Source organism: Gopherus flavomarginatus, chromosome 6 (assembly GCF_025201925.1).
Source record: "Gopherus flavomarginatus isolate rGopFla2 chromosome 6, rGopFla2.mat.asm, whole genome shotgun sequence".
In the NCBI taxonomy this organism is placed as follows: domain Eukaryota; kingdom Metazoa; phylum Chordata; order Testudines; family Testudinidae; genus Gopherus; species Gopherus flavomarginatus.
Window position 1 is genome coordinate 104,831,059 of NC_066622.1, and position 17,771 is coordinate 104,848,829.

Genomic DNA, 17,771 nt, shown 5'->3' on the forward strand with positions numbered 1-17,771 from the left:
GGCTTGGCTACACTGGCACTTTACAGCGCTGCAACTTTCGCACTCAGGGGTGTGAAAAAACACCCCCCTGAGCACTGCAAGATACAGCGCTGTAAAGCCTCAGTGTAATCAGTGCCGCAGCGCTGGGAGCATGGCTCTCTGTGCTGCAAGCTACACCCGTAAGGGATGTGGTTTACGTGCAGCTCTCGGAGAGCTCTCTCCCAGCGCTGGCGCTCCTACCACACTCACACTTCAAAGCACTGCTGCGGCAGTGCTCCCGCAGCACTGCTACAGCAGCGCTTTGAAATTTCAAGTGTAGCCATAAGTGTTTCTTTCTGTCGATACACAAGCTAGTCTGGCATTCAGCATCTGTCACTTTTTATATCCAAGAGAGCTTTTTTTGTGTGTAACTATTGATTTTTGCCACTAGTCACACAAACTAGTTGTAAACTACTAATACATACTAAACCCCCAAAGTTTTTCTGACTTAATTTGACTTTATAAAGTGATGGATTTGCCAGTTAAACGAGCCTCCAAGCTGCAGAACATTACATGCATGTTATACCAGTTGAAGGCAGAGAATGAGTAAAAAGTGCCATTTGAAAGACGATAGGCTGATTCTGTGTCATTCACTGATTTAACCCAAATTGCGGATCTTGAACTAAGAGAGTTACCAAAAATGCTAAAATAAGCAGGAAAAATAAAATAGCAGAGAGATGTTGATATTAAAGTCTGGCTCAATTGAAGTCAATGGCAAAACTCCCATTGACTTCAATGGGGCCAGGATTTCACTCTTTGTATCTATTGTTGCAGTATCTCTGGACAGACACTGCTGCTGTGGAAGTTTGTTTCAGGAGACACAAGCCCTGATCCTGGAAACTGTCATTCATGTACTGTGTGGAGTCCTACTGATGTCAAAGCAGCAAAGAGTCCTGTGGCACCTTATAGACTAACAGACTTATTGGAGCATGAGCTTTCATGGGTGAGGACCCAATTCGTTGGATGCATGCATCTGATGAATTGGGTACTCCCCCACGAAAGCTCATGCTCCAATATGTCTGTTAATCTATAAGGTGTCACAGGACACTCTGCTGCTTTTACAGATCCAGACTAACATGGCTACCTCTCTAATACTTGATTATTGATGTCAGTGGAGTTACATGGAGGTGTAGGATGGCCGTGGTGAGCTCTTTGTTGGATGGGAAATGTGTGTAATTCAGTTGCTATCTTGCATGACCAATTACTGGGATGCTAAAGGATACACGTAGCCTGTTACTTCAGTAAATTATTATTAAACAAGAAAAAGAAAACCCCAGACCCTGCATTTTAAAATGTGTCTTTTCGTATATAGGGATGTTTATGGACTGAAAGTTATGGCTGAAGGTTGGAAGCCAGATGTTTCCTTTAGCAGTCAGAGCTTGACAAATCAAAGCACATGTAAAGAATTTAACAGCCATATTCACTGACAATGTAGAAATTCAAGTCTTGGTATTATATCTTACACTGTATTTCTTTCAAGGTGTTAGTAAAGAGAAGGCAAGTATAGTTCATTTTTTATTTTTATAGTCATATCAGAACTAGTGCTTCATTTCTTGGGCTGGAGTACTTGTGGCACCTTAGAAACTAACAAATTTATTTGTGCATAAGCTTTTGTGGGCTACAGCCACCATCAGATGCATAGAATGGAAAATATAGTGAGGAGATGTGCATATATACACAGAGAATATGAAAAGGTGGGAGTTTCCCTACCAAGTCTAAGAGGCTAATTAATTAAGATGAGCTATTGTCAGCAGGAGAAAAAAAACTTTTGTAGTGATAATCAAGATGGCCCATTTAAAGATACTTACCCTGGCGAAATAGATTCAATGTGTGTAATGTCTCAGCCATTCCCAGTTTCTATTTAAGCCTAAATTGATAGTATCTAGTTTGCATATTATTTCAAATTCAGCAGTTTCTCATTGGAGTCTGTTTTTGAAGCTTTTCTGTTGCAAAATTGCCACCTTTAAATCTGTTACTGAGTGGCCAGAGAGGCTGAAGTGTTCTCCTACTGGTTTTTGAATGTTATGATTCCTGATGTCAGATTTGTGTCATTTATTCTTTTGCGTAGAGTAAAAGTACTCCTGTTCGTTTTTGTGATATAGACTAACACAGCTGTGACTCTGAAACATTTTTTGGGCTGTAGCCCCAAGTCTCAGCTGTCTCATCTCAAAATGTGTTGCATTTTGTAGTTCCTTTTGGATTTCATTCAGCACTTCTGCTTCCATATAGAGATTATTAATTGCTTAACATCCCTGCTAGTCAGAACCACAGAAAAGAGGTGACATTATGGGAACACTTTATGCTGTAGTTTTTGCAATAATTTTGTAACATTTCTTTAACATGCTGTGTAATTTTGGAGTACATTTCTGCCTGCTGCATGGAGAACTTGGGTCCTGTCTACGTTAAGAAAATTGGCACAACCTGGTGTAATTACATTGATCTGTTAATCTGGTTACATACAAAAATAAACTGCGCCAATATACGCCCTACTTGGCACTGGGGCAGCATGCCTTCATTAAAGATTTTCACTGGTATAACTACATCAATGTAGCTACACTAGCGTGAATTTTCTGTGTGTGGATAGGACCTAGATATGTAGTTCTTATTCACAATAAGGGTTGTATATCTAATTCCTTAAAGACCTGCACTTAAGATACCCTTTTAATAAGCACATTTTCTTTATGCTTTTACAGTTATGAAAATACACTTGAAAATGACAGTGAGTGCATAGAAGACTGAACAGAAAACGTGAGTAGACATTGGATGTGGATGAAAGAAAGGGGGACACATTCTGGTATTGAAAAAGGCTGTGAGAACAAGTTTATGACTTAATAGTACTGTTTTCCAAAATGCAAGGACATTTCTCCTACTTTGCCTTGAAATGTATAATTGTAAAACAAACACAATTCAACTGTGGCTTACAACTTGTCAGTGCCTGTAGGAAAGTTCACAAAAAGTGTTACATAGTTCTAATCATGCAATAAAACACCATATCGGAACAAAGGCTTTGGAAATGTCAAAGATTCCAGCAAAGAAGCCTGTTGTTAATAGCTTTAATGAGACAGAAAAATACTAAATGCCATTCCAAAGGTCCTGGGGACAAACTCACCAAAATTACCAATGAAACCGTGGTCTAACTCCCTCTTTTTATCCTCAACATAAAGTTGTCATGGAGCCAGTCAGGCAAACCACCCACTGACTTGTTGCTGTATTAAAGACTCATTTGGCCAAACTAATCCTTGGTGTAATTCTACTGACTTTGTTGTGTTTACATTAGGAGTGCATATGGACAGTGTTTACAAGATCACCCACTAATTTTTGAGGTGACAAAGAACTATATCAATTGTATCTACCTGTATTGAGGTGAGGGAAGTACTGAGATTCAGCCTGTAGTATGGCACAGTTGTCTTTGCTGGGATTAACCCAGATCTATTACCCTATTCTAGCACAGGTGGAGTTTTAAAACATTTTCATTAGGGACATATTTTGCTTTTAAATACAAGTTTATAACTCCCCACAAAGTCAGCGGAGGAAGCATGTTAAGATCAAAAAGATCTTCTCTGTCCAGAAAGCCAAAAGGAATCCTAATCGTCCCATTCCCTAGCTTCTTCAGACAATAGGACAGATCCATATTTGCTTCTTGGCAGCTGATCCATCTTGGAATTCTGTTTGTTCCTTTCTGATGCACATGGCCTGATTCTCAACGTTTATAACTAAGGGTTATAACTCCATAGAGGTTACCACTGTTAAAAATGAAATTCGCCTATTAGTAAATAGTTACTTTGACTATGGTTCTAGGTAGGGCAGAGGTAATAGCCTGTCAGCCTGCTTCTGATATGGAGGCTGTAGCCAAGGACTTCAATGGGCTCCATTTACCATGAATAAATCATGGCTATCCTATTTAGTTTTTTTTCCCTGTTTGCCTCTGAACAATATACTTGACACTAAGATTATTTCTTTATTAAAATGCAAACTCAAAATAAAGCACTAAGAATCCACCCCCTCCCACAACCCCAAGGGAGCTTAGTAAAAGCACATCTTTTCTACTCTGCTTGCTTCTGTAATCTCTCTGCTGCCTGCCTAGAGCATTTTTGCTTGACTGTTATCATCATGGGACATGTCTAACGAAAAGATACTCTCACATTCACAGTGCTTTTATCAACAAAAGCCTAGTACACTGCAGGTTCACTGATGCTAAACTATTCATAAATGTCTCAGCAAAGAATATAGGCCTGTGGTTTCTTCATTTGCTTGAAAAGAATTGTTGCATGCTTTATTTTAATTATTTTTAATGGCATGTTTAGTTTTCCTGAATAGTGCCAAGTGCAGCCTGGAAGATGAGCTTTCTGTCTCTAGCCACAGGATAAAGAATGCACTGGTTGCCTCAATACCAGGCTTCCCGCACTGTTTCACCAATTTCTTTTACACCTATTGTGGACAGATAACCTCTCAGGGGCAGAAGATAGCTTAATCTCTATGTTCATTTGCGCCTTGATTTCTCTGCTAGTTATCATAGTCCATCATAATGGACTATGATGGATTTATGAAGGACTGCTAACCAGAGATGGGGTCCACCTATCATGGAAGGGGAAGAGCATATTTGGCTACAGACTGGCTAACCAGGAGAGCATTAAACTAGGTTCTACAAGGGCAGGTGACCAAAGGTTTAAACTAGGTTCGATGGGGGCAGGTGATCAAAGCCCACAGGATAAGGACCAGAATCTGAGGGGAGCATGGGCTATTATAGCAGAAATAAGGCAAAGACAAGACAGAACTGAAGGGGGGGAAATCAAATCAGTATCTTAGATGTCTGTATACTAATGCGAGAAGTATGATGAATAAGCAGGAAGAACTTGAAATTCTAGTAAATAAACACAACTATGACATAGTTGGCATCATGGAGACTTGGTGGAATAATACTTGGTGGGATAAGACTGGAACATTGGTGCAGAAGGGTACAGTTTTCTCAGGAAGGACAGGCAGGGAGAAAAGAGTGGAGGTGTTGCCTTATATATTAAAAATGTATACCCTTGGATTGAGGTTTAGATAGAAATAAGAGACAAACTTCTTGAAAGTCTCTGGGTAAAGATAAAAGGGGTAAAAAAGAAGGGTGATGTCATGGGAGTGGTCTAATACAGACCACCTAACCAGGAAGAAGAGGTGGATGAGGTTTTTTTTTAAACAGCTAACAAAATCGTCCAAAGCACAGGACTTGGTGGTGATGGGGGATTTCAATTACCCAGACATCTGCTGAGAAAATAACACAGCAGGATACAGATTATCCAACAAGTTCTTGGAATGTATTGGAGACAGTTTATTTCAGAAGGTGGACAAAACTACTAGAAGGGAGGCTGTTATAGATTTGATTTTGACAAATAGGGAAGAACTGGATGAGAATTTGAAAGTGGAAGGTAACTTGGGTGAAAGTGATCATGAAATAGTAGAGTTCACAGTTCTAAGGAATGATAAGAGGGAGAACAGCAAAATAAAGACAATAGATTTCAAGGCGGCAGACTTTAGCAAACTCAGGGAGTTGGTAGGTAAAATCCCATGGGAAGCAAGTCTAAGGGGAAAAACAATTGAAGATAGTTGGCAGTTTTTCAAAGAGACGTTATTAAGGACACAAGAGCAAACTATCCCACTGCATGGGAAGTATGGCAAGAGACCACCCTGGCTTACTCAGGAGATCTTCAATGATCTAAAATTAAAAAAAAACAGTCCTACAAAACTTGGTCAAACTACAAAGGATGAATATAAACAAATAACATAAGTATGTAGGGACAAAATTAGAAAAGTGAAGGCACAAAATGAGATCAAAGTAGCTAGGGACATAAAAGGAAACAAGAAAACATTCTACAAACACGTTAGAAGCAAGAGGAAGACCAAGGACAGAGTAGGCCCATTACTCAACAAGGGGAAAAGACAACATAAAACATGGAAATGGCAGAGGTGCTTAGTGACTTCTTTGTTTTGGTTTTTACTAAGAAAGTTGGTGGCAATGGACTGTCTAAAATAGTGAATGCAAGTGAAAATGAGGTGCCTAAAACAGGGAAAGAGCAAGTCAAAAATTATTTAGACGACTTAGACGTTTTCAAATCACCAGGGCCTGATGAAATGCATCCTAGGATACTCAAGGAGCTGACTGAGGAGATATCTGAGCCATTAGCCATTATCTGTGAAAAGTCATGAAAGATTGGAGACATTCCAGAAGACTGGAAAAAGGCAAATATAGTGCCCATCTATAAAAAGTGAAATAAGGACAACCCAGGGAATTAAAGACCAGTCACCTTAACTTCTGTACCCTGAAAGATAATGGAGCAAACAATTAAGCCATCAATTTGCATAACATCTACAAGATAATGAGGTGATAAATAACAGTCAGAATGGATTTGTCAAGAACAAATTGTGTCAAACCAACGTGATAGCTTTCTTTGACAGGGTAACAAGCCTTGTGGGGAATCTCCTTGAGTAGATTTCTTCCTTCCAAAAAACTCTTCCCACAGGTTTTAACCAGGAGGAATTGATGTGGTCTTAAGCCTTTAAGCAGCCATATGTTCAATCTCATCATTAAATACAGTATGGCACTCACTTGGGTTTGGAGAAAAGGATCCGAGAGCAATTGCAGATGGTCACAGGTTGCTAACTCTCAAGAGATATTGGAATCATTTTCAAACAAGGTTATAAAAGAAAGGAAAGCATCATTATAAATTCAAATGTGGAAAAATGTCCATTCTAATATATCACTAATATTGCCTGGTTATCATTGCAGAGCTGAAAGGATTCAGTTTCAGCTTGCCTCTGGATCTTCATCAAATTCACCCTCCTCCCTGGTATTAGCAACTTTATTCTTCTACTTTAACCTCCAAAATATCTGGTTAATTGAATTAATGCCTCCAGTCCCAAAGAAAAAGACGTAAAAGGCCCATAATTGGAAAGGAGCAAGAAAAATGCATCCATGCCTTCATCCAACCACTGCTTTCCTGGGTAGAAATTCCTTTCCACTCTTTTTCATGACTGGACTCAAAGTCCAGAAAAACACATCTTTTCTTACTCTCACATAGTATGTCCTGTATCTTTAACCTTGTTGCCCTCAGAATCCAGTCTTGAAATCTGAGAGAGATGCTATAAATGGAGCTCTAGATTATCCAGCAGTAGCTCAATAGCGTTTTGTGTAAAGAACTCGGGTGCTCTTAAGGGTTCAGTTTTATTCCATACAAGCATGAGGGCTAAGAGCTTTGTACAGAGTGCCTGCCTCCTGCAGATATGGAATTGGTTCTCAAATTTCTTAACTTGAGTTCCCAGCAATAGGTTGAACTTCAGTGTTTTGCTATGAGAGGAATTTTCTTCAATGGGTGCTAAATGTTTGTGAACCCATTTCTCTGTCCTTGTTGCGGCTTCAGTACACCTGTGGGGAGCAATAAACTTGGAATATAGAGCTTGAGATAGTATGGCCTATCCTACCACTGTTGCTTGAAATAGATTTCTTCTGGCCACTATTAATCCCAACATGCCTTTCACTCATCTGTTCTGGTAAAAAAATGTCTCATGTTACATGTGGCTTGAAGTCCTGGCAATTGCCACACACCCGAAGCCATGAAAGCTTGTGGTTTAAAGAAGTTTTCTGTTCCAGCCTTATTTTTACTTTAATTTGACCAAATGATCACTGTTTGGATCTATGATCTCTCCCACACAAGAAGATTGCTCTTCTGAACAAATGATATTTGACAAAATATCCAAGTTTTAGATTAAAACCAGTGGGCTCTGGGAGCAAACAGAAAACAGAGCCTTCATGTATTCATTACAGCTGCAAACTTGGCAGCTTGTCCCAAGCAGCCCTGCAGCATAGGGTTTTGAATACGTTCTATGGGGTTTGTAGTTTAGTTGACGTGTGTTGCAGGTGTACTTTCCAGCATTTGGGTATTATTTATTATTATTATTATTTATTATTTGGTAACCAAATGCTGGAGAAAGAGAACACTACTTAATATCTAAACCCAGACAACAACATCATTTAGATATCGCCCCATGTGCATGTTTAGTCCTACCCAATTTGGGGTTGCGAGTGGTACATTGAACAGATCATATTACAGAAGAAGTGCTCAAGCCCTTTTTATGTGGAGCCATCCCTCCCCACATCAAGCGGATACACATCAGTGAATATGACTTTAACATTAGGATACAGAGTAGAGTTCAGGCTTATGACTATTCATAGGATTTTTCTAGCCTGTGTAAGAGTACGGGATCAGGTCCTTGTACAGAGATAAAATGGAATTGCTGTAGGCTCTGCAAAGAGGTGTTACCTTTGCTGTCAAACTAATGTTCCCTTGGCAAAGAGTCGTAGCAGCAAGTTTGAGAAAACTAACCAATCTTTTTTCTATATAAGGAGATATAAAACCTGAACCAGAAATTAATGAAGAGACATCTATCTTCTCAGAGGGAGGGCCAGCTAAGCCTAAAATTTATTAACTGAGAAATAAAATTTCAGCAACCTTCAATATCTTACTGTTTGAAGTGTCAAGGTTCTGATTTCCATTTCAATAGATCTTGTACTCACAAAATACTATGTACTGTATGCAGTTGCCTCACATTCCTTCCATTCTTTTTTCTGTGTGAGTCAGAGCACAGAGATTCTTGGAGAGACTGAAAAGAAAGAAAACTGTCTAATTTCCATGGGCCCATAGAGTACTAGCATCTGGACAGAGTTAGAGCGAGCAGAAATTATATGCACTATTCAAACATGGGCATGTGGATTCTCTTTTTCTTGACCATATGAGGCAATCACATCATTCTATAAGAGCAAAACATTAAAGTTCAACTTATTAAAAGGCGCTCCAGTGCAATTCTCACAAAAACTGAGAGAAGAATAAAGACTGAGGCTGACAACTAAAACATGTAATCAGTTCTATCAACGTCACCACTACACAGAGTTAAATTTACTGTGCCTGGGGTGAAGGGGTATGCCAAGATACTTATGCAAATACCAAGATGTGCACATAATATCAGAAATTTCTGCACTAGCTCTAGGGATTGTAGTGAAAGATACAGAGCATAATTTTGGTGACAAAATGAGAGAGATGGAAAACATTCTAAGTACGAGGATGTTAGCCAGATGTAGTTTGTGCATGTTAAATAATACCTTGGACATGGGAGGGATTTCCAGTACAAATGGAGACTGAAGATTCTGTAGGCCTTATGCACTTAAGACTCTCATTGATTTCACTGGGACTTCTGCCTGCATAGAAACTGCAAAACTGGGCCTAAAATGTGGATAAAGATACTACTGTATTAACACCAGTTAAACAAAAGAGAAGATGAATTCCTGTCTTCTGAAACACAGTGGAAGTCAATATCTAATTCAGCTGCATGTGGAAGAAAGATATGTAGATCAAAAAACAGAATGCTTTTGGTGAGATACGGGAGCTTTAGAAGCTCCACTGATACATAGTCATATGATAAGAAATAAGATCTTACCAATTATACGCTCTTTGCTTTGTCTGGGGAAGGAAGGGTTAGGTTAAAGTATTCTATAAACCAAATAGTGGCAGTGCAATGCACTGTCTTGTGGAGCCTCTAAATGTGAGGTTGGGTTCAGTCTTGCACTCCCACACTGGAAATGCTACAGGTAGGTATGTCAGTACAGAATTTGTTGCTGATATAGGGATTTATTTCAGTGGCAGCTGTTTAATAGCTCTGCATCACTGTAGAAGTGGAAGGTGGTGAGACTTCACCTAGAATGCCTTTGACATCCCAACAAGTTCCTTGGGAAAGCTGGTCATCTTTCAAAATCTCCTTTGACTCAGTTGTTCAGCAAATAGATGGATTTTTATTTTGGTTGGATTATCTTCCTTTTGGACTATACAGTTGTTCTCCATGGGCCTGGTCTCCTGTCCACTGAAGTTAATGGGATGCTTGCCATTGTCTTCAATAGGCTTTGGATTCGACCCAGTATAATTTATGTATTTTGTTTACCAATATTGACCTGTATAGTTTGTGTCACTGGGTAAAGTCTATCATGACTAGAATAGCCCACTGTTTCAAACTCTTCAGTATTTGATCATGAATTAGGATCAGCAGGCACTGGTGAGCTAACACACTCTGTCTACTCCAAAACTAACCTTTTCCTGAGTGGCCTTTTTATTTCCATTTCCAACTTCCTATAGTCCTGCAGGTCTATAAATGATTCCCCTTCAGTTTTTGCCTTTGTTCATCACAGCACTTCTGTATTGCCTAGTTTTTAAAAATGCCATGCAAGCTCTGGTAGCTTCAATCTAAATAGTTTGTATCTATCAGAAAGCATCCCAAAGCCCCATGAGTCTAAAGCCCTCCTATTTTCATTGTTGGCACATGCGTTCATTGATCTCCAATGTCAATGTTCTCTTTCGTGCAAGGACTACCAACTTTCCTCATGTATGCAACTGGTGGTGTTGCCTTTTTTTTTCCAGGATATTCTTTAAGCTTCTTGTCACATTACTTGTTCTGGCATTCAGGAAACTTCACCTTATCTTGTTTTCCATAAATATAAATATAGTTTCAGTCCAGGATGTGCTCAAAAGGGATGTCTGATGAATTAAGAAATTGCCTTTGATAGCTTGAACTCAGGACCCCTCTAGAATTAAATGATATCTTCTGGATGTTCTAACCACAAGCCAGTTATATGTCAGTGAGAATGCAACATACAAAAGAGAATCTTGGATTTCATGACCATAAAACAAGAGTAATTGCTGATGAAAAACACATTTCCTTTAGTAAAGTACGGAAGAATCACATGGAAATAAGTCAAATGATTTTTATGAATTGGACCAGCTGAAATAAACTCAGGAAGACTTTTGTATACAATGTGTTCTTAGTGAAAACACACAGTTGGAACTTAGAATAAACTGTCAAAGTGAGAGCCTACATACAGGAGTCACATAAGCTCTGTTTCATTTATGCAGCTCATTGCTCTGTTTATAATAATTTGTAAATAAAAAAAGTTTTGCTAGTATTTTATTGCAAACACATTAACTTTTTCAGCATGTGAAATTTAGTATAGGGACAAAGTTAACAGGAATATCGGGCTAGATTTCTAGTTTCACTTCAGCTCTTTTGCACTGGTCCAGTGCTTTGAAGATTCCCACTGTGTTGTGGATTCCTCAGCTGGCATAGAGCCATGCTCCTGTGCTTTCCCTTTCCAGCCTCTGACAAAGGGGATGTGACTGGGGTATGGCTAAGCCAACTAAGGATTCTACAACACAGCGGGAATCCTTAAGGAGCTGGTTAAACCAGCTGTAGAGATGCTTTGTACCAATGGAGTGGTGCAAAATAGCTGAACTGAAGCCAGGAATCTGGCTGGAATTGCTCCATGGGGCAGGTGTTACAAGTTAGAGCAGCCCTCAGTATCTTTAATGTGTGGTGGAGTCTAGGCATGCACACACTGGCTTCAAGATCAAAGGATCACAAAGGTGGATTAAAGGCATCTATATCCCACAATCAAGTTTTGCAATAAGCTCTCTTCAGCTGGATTGGCTGATTTCTCCCATTATAAAGAACACTACATGATAGAGTGAAGTCAGGTTGCAGTGACATTTGGCTTCACTTAAATTAGGAAAGAGGTATACATCACATTCAGGTATATTTGTGTTTGATTAGATTAGGCCAAGGGCAAGTTTCCTTGATTTTTTTTTTCAATTTATTTAGAGATCTCTAAAAGTGGAGTTGCTCTCAGACAGCCTCAGCCCTGTCACTTGCACAGCAATGAGACTTTTAGTTGACAAGCAGTATTTTCATTCTGGAAGCTGCTTCTGGCCCCTCTAGCTTTTTGAATGATGTTTTCTGTGCAGGGAAAGGGGAGATTTTCTGTAAGGATGTGCACCTCATTTATGTATGTGATTGGTAAAAATTTCAAGTAAGATGCTGAAGAGCATTTATGTTGACGCTGGAAGCTTGAGTAATCAAGCCTTGTGGATATTAAAATCTTCAAGTCCTCCCACCCTACTCCAATCCTCAGGTTTGTTTTTCAGTGAACTGAAATTTGGTTTCCAAATGTTGTAGCACCTTTCAAAAGTGGGTATTCTCAGCACTTCAGTCCACATTGTTCCAAATCAATGTAAAACCATGTGTCATTTGTCATCCTATTTCCACAATTTCTTTTTTCTCTCTGAGCTGTCATTGTAACAACTTGTCACTATCCTTTTCATGAAATCTTTCCCACCTCCCCGACCAGAACTGAACTTAAAAACTGAACAATGTTTGTAGTCAGGGGACACATTCCAGTGCCCTTAGGCTTTTACCGTTACAGCCACCATACTAGGGTCCCAGGTCCAGGACATTTTACTTCGCCATGTTCTATGTTGTATGTAATAATGTGCTTTAATTGCATTTCTACTGTTCTATATAACCACGTAAATCCAGATGTGCGTGCACAAACATAATGCTATTTTATTTGCAGAGATTCTAGTAGAATGCATGCTGAATACACTCACATTCTTCATTAGCCTACATTCATAGATTTTTAAGCACAGAAGGTCCCATTAGATCAGTGTTTCTCAAACTGGGGTTGCTGCTTGTGTAGGGGAAGCCCCTGGCGAGCTGGATTGGTTTGTTCACCTGCCCCATCTGCAGGTCCGGCCAATCGCAACTCCCACTGGCCGCGGTTCAGTGCTCCAGGTCAATGGGAGCTGCTGGAAGCGGTGCAAGCCGAGGCCAGTGGGGGCCACAATCAGCCGGATCTGCAGACTGGGCAGGTGAATGAACCGGCCTGGCCCTCCAGGGGCTTTCCCTACACAAGCAGCGACCCCGGTTTGAGAAACACTGCGTTAGATCCTCTACTCTGGCCTTCTGTTTAACAGAGGCCAGAGAATCTCACTGAGTTACTCATGTATTGAGCCCAATAACTTGTTTGACTAAAATGTGCTTTCCAGAATGGCATCAAGAGATGGAGAATCCACTCTCATTCTTAAAAAATTGTGCCTTATTTCTAATTTGAATATTTCTGTTTTTAAATCCTAGCCATTGGTTCTTGCTATGTCTTTCTCTGCTAGATTAAACAGCTTTTTGATAGCTAGGATTTTCTCCCCATGAAGGTACTTATACCTTTTGATCTTTTTGATAAATTAAACAGATTAAGCCCCTTAAATCTTCATGGGAAGATGCCTTTTCTAGGTCTTAAATTATTTTTGTGGCTCTTCCTTGCACCCTCTTCAGTTTTTGAATGTCCTTTTACAAATTTGGACACCAGAACTATATGCAGTATTGATCTCACCAAAGTCATATATAGAGATAAAAATCACCTCCCTAATCCTATTCATTAAGACTCTGTTTATACATCCAAGGATCACATTACCCTTTCTTGCCCCTATGATTTTTAAATCCCTGTCAAAATCACTGTTTTCCAGGGTACAATTTGCCATTTTGTAAGTATGGCCTGCATTCTTTTTTCCTAGATGTCTGACCTTATATTCTGCCATATCATAATACGTTTTGTTTGAATGGGCCCAGCTTATCAAGCAATCCAGATCGCTCTGTATGACAACTCTGTCTTTAACATTATTTCCCACAATGTCAGTCTGTCTCATCGTCCTCTAATTTTATCAGCAAAGATTTTATTTTTACTTCCAGATCATTGATACAAATATTGAATAGTATCGGGCCTAGAACTGATCCCTGTGAAACCCCACTAGAAACATGCCCATTTAATAGTGATCCTTATTGACACCTACTTTTGGAGATTTGTCAGCTAGCCAGGTCTCGATCCATTTAATATGTGCTTTATTAATGTTGCATAGTGCTATTTTTAAAATCAGAATATTGTACAGTTCTAAGTCAAATGCCTTACAAAAATCTAAGGGCTTGTCTCTATGAACAATTAGTTCCTAGCAAGCTGGGATGTGAACCTACTGCACGTCAGCCACTTTGTTAATGCGCTTTGATCTAGTCCCATTTCAAAGAGGAATAGATCAAAGCACATTGAGGCACTGTGAATGTGTGTCAGCAGAGTCTGCAGAGACCGTCCCTGGCAGGCTAGTGTGGGGTAGATACACACCCAGCTTGCTGCACACTAAATGTTTATATAGACAAGCCCTAAGTATATTACATATAGGGATCACCTTTATCAGCCAAATTTGTAATCTCATCAAATAATAAAGTTAGTTTTTTCTAAAAAGACCTGTTTTCCATAAAACCCCATTGACTGGCACTTAATTATATATCTATCCTTTAATTCTTTATTGATTTAATCAGCAGGCCCAGCATATGCTATTCAAAGTGGTTATTTCTAATAGATATTTATTGCTAATGGAAAGGAAAATAGATCATCATCCTTGTGAACCTCTAGCAAGGGCATTTAGTCAACAAAAGTGACATACCATGACTAGGCTTAGGTTATGTTTCCATTTATTGTCATTTAAAATTTTATCGGATGATTATGTTGGCTAAATGTAACACTTTTTGCATGATTTCCCATGACACACTAGTATTCTTCTGGAGGTAAAGTCACAGTTTTGGGGAACCCTGCTCTTATACTCAGATAACACACAAAATCATTCACAAAATATATCTGCTATTTTATGACCTTGATCTTGTTAATCAGTTTTATCAGCAAAACATTTTCTCACAGAGAGGTGGTTAACATTTCTAGGAAACAGCTCATAAAACTTCTGGAAAGTATTGCTCAATTCTCCATCTTTAACATAGACATAGTGCAAATCATACAAAGAACACAGGAGATAAGAAACTAACTGCAAAGTCTTCCAAGAAAGTCAGCTGATGAAATGTGAGAATATAGTGGCAGAAGAATCTAACCATGGAATTCAAGATGTACAGTTCTGCAATAACCCTTTCTGTCCCTGCCTCAGTGAAATGTGACACCGTAAATAGTGACACTGAAAAACACTGGAGTAGAAATGTCTTTTGTTATTTATTATTCTTATAATGTTGATTTTGTTGTGCTATTTTTAAAAACATTTACATGGTGAGGGTCAGATAATCAGCTGGTGTAAATAAGCATAACTCATTGAAGACCTACACCAATTTACAGCAAGTGAGCATCTGGGCCAGAATATTTTATATTCTTCCTTGGCTCAGATTTGTCATGGCTAAGCGGTTCTGTAGTCTGTTATTTGACAAGGGCAGACATGAACATCTGTGGAGTTGAAAACTTATTATTGTATTATTATTTATTCGTGTTCTGGTAGTGCCTACAAACCTCAGGCCATCATATTAAAATAAACAAGAACTTTTCCTGGGCCTAAAAAAGGAGTTGTGGAGTTGTACCTCAGGGAAATTTGACCCAATCTTTTTTTAAAGCATACACCATTCATACTTTAAAAGTATTTACTGTACAAAATCTATCCTCAGGAAGATACCAGCTGTAGCAGTTGAAAAAGAAATAGAACTACCACACTGAAAGAGCTGAACTGTCTCATGAGTTTAAGAAATTAGATAGGCCAAGTGGATGATAAGATACACATTTTAGCCCAGTATATATTACTAGTGTGAAGCACTCCTTATGTCTGTTGGAGTTAAACTTTTGTACAGAATATGCTAAATAGCTCCTGAAATTAATCTTTACAAAAATGGAGGAGTACAACTGTTGTCATCTGTGTCAATATTAATGTTGTGCCCTGTTTAGTATGTACATATGAATGTATGTATATACAGTATGCAAATGTGTGCAAAAAGAAGACAATGTTAAATTTCTCTTGCTAAGACACGAAGGCAGTTCAAAGGTGTGGCCTAGGAATCCTGCCATTGAAGGGAAGGATTGTGCAGAGCCAATCAGTGCTACATGTTATACAACACCTTTTGCTCCTCTTCTCAGCAGGGGTAGTGCATGCACTGTAGGTACATAGGGTGCATTCAATTGTCAGCCCTGCAAGTTTCTGAAAACCTATGACAAATCTCTCCGGATCTCTGGCAGGAACCTGCTTCACGTCACAGTGTGGTAAGAAAGAGCTACCATATACTTTTGCCCTGTTTACACATCAGCTCACACTATGACAGGGCGTATTATCTCAAAGATACATTCTGGAAATGTTAAACTTCTCATATACAATGAGAATCTTTTGGGTGTTTCATTTGCTTCCTCACACCTACAGTCCTGTATGAGAGAGCTGTAGGGATGGATTTTCAGGGGTTTTATCTCTTACCGCAGCCATTGAAATCCACTAGAGTTGTGGATGCTCAGCACTTCTGAAATGAGGCCAGACGTGTCTGAAGTTGGCCATCCAATAACAGACACTTAAAAATGTTGGTTTATGTCTACATGCAAACAGCGTATCTATCAGCTAAAGGTAACCCGGACACAGGAAATTAAGTGTGTCATTTTTCAGGGAAATGATGTTTTGGGGGCAGGAGAAGGCAGGTTCCAGACGTGGGTTAGTCTGGAAATCAACACTCTTTGAAAGATAGGTTGTAAGTTAAGTAAAGAAGTTGCTGCCAGATCTTCAATCATTTATATCAATATCATGCTAAACACTTTAATATGTTGCATTGGAAGGCCAAATTTGGTCCTGGCTATTTGATTCCCTCTGTACATGGCAGCTGTAGCTTGGAGCCTGTTTTACAGCTGGGCAGAACTGTCCTGTGCAGTAACTGAAAGCGGAAGATTGCACTTTCTACTGCCACTTCTGTTACTCTCTAAAGTCTCTGCTATGTCTTTTATGTAACTCTGTAGGGTTGCAGATTTTTTTAATTTCAGTCTGGCTTCCAAACAAGAGTTTACAAGCCTTAAAAGTTTGGAAGCTGCAGCATAGAAGCTAAAGAAAGCTTTGTTTAATCTTAGGTAAGTTTCACTCACATATGGCCTTTCCCTCCCAAAAATCAGCTTCATCTCCAGCAAACTTTGTTCTTTACCTTTTATTATAAAATTCAGCCCTCATACTGTATCTTTAAAAATATTTGTATATACTACAACAACAGAGATTCTCTTTTCAAATCTGCTAAGTCTAACACCTTCACTAATCATCAGAGGGGTAGCCGTGTTAGTCTGGATCTGTAGAAGCAGCAAAGAATCCTGTGGCACCTCATAGACTAACAGACGTTTTGGAGCATGAGCTTTCGTGGGTGAATACCCACTTCATCAGATGCATGCATGGGTGAATATCCACATCTGACGAAGTGGATATTCACCCGCGAAAGCTCATGCTCCAAAACATCTGTTAGTCTATAAGGTGCCACAGGATTCTTTGCTGCTTTTACCTTCACTAATGTCAGTTCTATCACATCTTCACAAATGAGGTAATATCTTAATGATATGCATTGCTACAAATGTAAATTATGACATCATAACCAAAGAGTCAGGATTCCAAAATATAATTGTGAGGTATTATAGAAATATAGTCATTCTAATCACTAGAAGCAGCAAAGAATTCTGTGGCGCCTTATAGACTAACAGACATTTTGGAGCATGAGCTTTCGCGGGTGAATACCCACTTCGTTGGATGCATGTAGTGGAAATTTCCAGGGGCAGGTATATATGTGCAAGTAAGAAGCAAGCTAGAGATAACAAAGTTAGTTCAATCAGGGAGGATGAGGCCCTGTTCTAGCAGTTGAGGTGTGAAAACCAAGGGAGGAGAAACTGGTTTTGTAGTTGGCAAGCCATTCACAGTCTTTGTTTAATCCTGAGAAGATGGTGTCAAATTTGCAGATGAACTGCAGCTCAGCAGTTTCTCTTTGAAGTCTAGTCCTGAAGTTTTTTTGCTGCAGTATGGCCACCTTAAGATCTGCTATTGTGTGGCCAGGAAAGTTGAAGTGTTCTCCTCAGGTTTTTGTATATT